The sequence below is a fragment of the Nicotiana tabacum genome, chromosome 4, assembly GCF_000715075.1.
Source record: "Nicotiana tabacum cultivar K326 chromosome 4, ASM71507v2, whole genome shotgun sequence".
Taxonomy (NCBI): Eukaryota; Viridiplantae; Streptophyta; class Magnoliopsida; order Solanales; family Solanaceae; genus Nicotiana; species Nicotiana tabacum.
Genome location: NC_134083.1, coordinates 121367158 through 121370678, shown reverse-complemented (window position 1 = coordinate 121370678; position 3521 = coordinate 121367158). Strand labels below are relative to the sequence as shown.

The 3521-nt window shown below is 34.5% G+C and overlaps 1 long non-coding RNA gene across 1 annotated transcript; it reads left to right on the top strand.

Moving 5' to 3' along the window:
• The first annotated feature begins 473 nt into the window (after positions 1 to 473).
• Positions 474 to 1645, top strand: LOC107781197 (uncharacterized). Its single transcript, XR_012708391.1, has 2 exons — positions 474 to 733; positions 1208 to 1645. It is a non-coding gene; the product is annotated as an uncharacterized LOC107781197 (long non-coding RNA).
• Positions 1646 to 3521: the final 1876 nt, after the last annotated feature.

Below are 3521 nucleotides of genomic sequence, written 5' to 3'. Positions count from 1 at the left end.
TCAAATAAAAACTTGGGGAAAATCAGAGAATGATAAATGGAGAAGAGCGTCATCCCTTTTGCACATTGCTGAAACTTAGGAGCAGTTCGATAAAGGCAAATCCACTTGTCTTCTCCATTTCATCCTCCACCGCGGAGCTACAACTAATGAAAGGTTTGGGGATCCGCCGGGTTTAATTGGATCCCTTTGTTGACAAATTGTACCTTTTTTATAATGAAGCTAAATGAAGTTGTACAACTAATGAAGCTAAATGAAGTTGACAAATTAACAGAACAATCCAAGACACCAAGATTGACTAAATGAAGCTAGTGACAAATGTTTCCTTGTAAGCAGCATAATCTCAATTTCCAGATGTAAAGCTATCACATCTTCCACGTAGCTTAGCTAAGCTTACTTAATTTGCTTCCTTCACATCTTGCAGTACGTAGCAAATTTTCTTCTTTCTAATAAGTCCCATATCAGTTCGTCATTTATAGAGTTTTCGAGCCAGATCACCACCAAGAAACACTTCAGAGTTTTTGTCTTGTAGTGGGATGCTTTCACTATAAATTAATGCTCAGTTGAAAGCAAGTTCCATTGTACTCTCAAATTAAGTCTTTCTTGTTGGATAGTGAAGGAAGTTACAAAGATATGAAGCTCCAGAATACCCTAATTCTCCTAGCACTTTTATGTGCAACCCTTTTTCTGGCTTCAGCTCTAGCAGTTGATGAGAAATCTCAAGATGAGAAACAAGGTAATGTGTACATACCGTATTTCTAATGATTTAGGTTAAGACTTCAGATATATGGATTTTATTGGCTTACTTAAATATTGTTCTGAGTGGAAATTAGTTCCTTTTCATTCGTCCTGATGTATTATATTGTGAACTGATCTTTTACGTGATCACAAGAAAATAAGACATATTTTTTCTGTTTCGCTTTATATTTATATGACACTCTTTTAATTTTAATTCTATTTAAAAGGAATAACGTTTTCCTACATTTGAAAATTCCTTAGCTTCAATTACCAAAAAATAAAAAATTCTTAGCTACTCTTAATGACACACTCTCATAATTATGACATGTTTAAAGCCACAATAAAAAATACTTGTGATACGTATCAGTATCAGACCTCAATTTTTTAAAATTAGTGCACGGTGAAGCAGTACCATAAAAAATAAAACGGCCATAGTTCCATGCACTGAGAAAGACTATGTTGTATGTAACAGCAAGCAAAGGCCAGACAACTGTTCAATGCTGCAAAACAAGGCCAAGGTGGTTATGGTGGAGGCCATGGCGGCCATGGAGGCGGTGGTCATGGAGGTGGCTGCTATGGAGGCGGTGGTCACGGATGCGGCGGCTATGGAGGTGGTGGTCATGGAGGCGGTGGCCATGGTGGAGGGTGCAGATACGGGTGCTTCGGTGGATATGGGAGAGGAGGAGGCTGCAGGTGTTGCTAGATCTACTGCTCAAGAAGCTCTGGCCTACATGCAAATGAAGCGAATCACCCATAAATGAAGAACGGAAACAACTTCAAGTCAATCTGCTTTTGTAATAGTCCATAATAAAAGTATGTTTCTGGAGTTCTAGCATAGATTAATGCAGTTGCATGCAAGTGCTGGAAATGATATATCAGCAAATACGCAATAAATATCAGTGTTTTATTATCTCTGACACCCTATTTTTCCTCGACAAATTAATTTGAGTATGCTAGCAACACTATGAATGTTAAAAGGTAATATGCTGATAGTGTTAATAATTTTGACATTATCAATGTATTTTAACTTGGAGTAGCACGTAATGTTTTAAACTTTGATGCTACTAATTTTATGTTTTTATCGACAAATACTTATATTTTATCTTTAGGTGATCTGAAAGTATAAACACTAATTCATTTATGTACATAGGAATTAAGCTCATATAAACTCAAGATTAAACTTACTCAAATATGTAACTCTCCTGTCCAAATGACTTATAAAGCCAAGTATGAAGTTCGATAGGGACAAGAACATCATATAGAGGATAAAGCAATTGTTGAGATAAGTCATGCATCCTTTTATAGTAAAAAGTAATATAGCTTTGTTTCCTTGTTTTCTATTTAGTGTCATGAGATCTTGATTAATTCGAATTCGCGTCCCCTATTAAAAGAGGGAACTGTTCCCTATCAAGACGTTTCATTCCCACCTCAAACGCATAATGTTCTAGCTAATAAGGTTTGTACCTGGCCCCCAAATTTCGAGGGCCCCAATTTTAGAAATAATAGGCATATAATTATTTAAATAAAATAATATTTACATTTTTTAGTACAAAAGTAGACTTTTACATATAAAAGGAAAGAATTTTTTTTAAATATGTAAATTAAGTAACCGTTTGACTTACTTAAAAAATGGGTAGTATGAATAATTTTTCTAACGTGTGAATTGAAATTGATTTGACAAGAAAAAGTAGTACAAATAGAAGATACTATATACTCAATCAAATAAAAAGGCTAAAAAAAGAATCAAATAAAAAGGCTTAATTCTTTTCCAAATGATTAAATTACTTATAGTACAGTGTTATCAGTTTCTATAACAGTTTCCTCAGTGGAAACAAGTTTTTCAAAATAATAATTGATAAAGCTTAGCTAAGATCAACAATGTCTCAAGAAAGATTAAGTGGGCTGGCTATAATATCAATTGAAAAGGTGAATATCTATGTAATCATTCTGTGAAATTGTTCCCTATGAATTACGTATCATTTGTACAGCTTATGTTAAAGGTGTTCCTTTTTGGTAGTATACTGCTCGTGAGGCCACGGTTGGCATTGTTTTAATGTTATGTTGCATCATTGGTTAATGTATATGTTATTAGGAATAGATTTGGTGATTCTCTGGCAGGTGGTTAGGCCCAATTGGAGAGAATACTCTACCGAAATTTCTGAAAAATTCGGGAGTTAGCAGAATTTTGGGGCCTTAAGGAAGTTGAAATGTTGGAAGAATATCTAAGATCTATATGAAGTCAAGAACGATTAAAGATAATGGTTAAGGTGAAAGGAGGATAATACTGAGCCTAATAATGACTTGTAAAATATTCGAGGATGAATTTTCTTAATTGGGAGAGAATGTAACACCCCAGAAAAATTTCGAAGTATTTTAAGACCATTAAGAAGATTAGCGGGTGCTAATTATATTATTTCGGGTATGAACAAGACTGATAATTTGAGTGATATCAATTGATGATGATAATATATATATGAGGTGCATTAAGAATGGTTTATGGTCTAAGAAGATCCATAAGGCTAAGTCAAGTTGAAAATTATATGATGGGATAAAATTTCAAGTGAGTTTGCACATGATCTAACTTCAAACTAGCATAACTCTGAAGATAGGAAGATTTTTATGGTGTATAACCTATCAAATTAAAGCCATTTGAATCTAGTTTCCAACGCATCAAACTGTTTGTAATTTGGATATGTATACAGAAGGTTATGGCCATTTTACTGGACATGTGTCATATGGACGGCCAGATGCGCAGCCAAATCCGCAGCCGCGCATATATTTGAGAG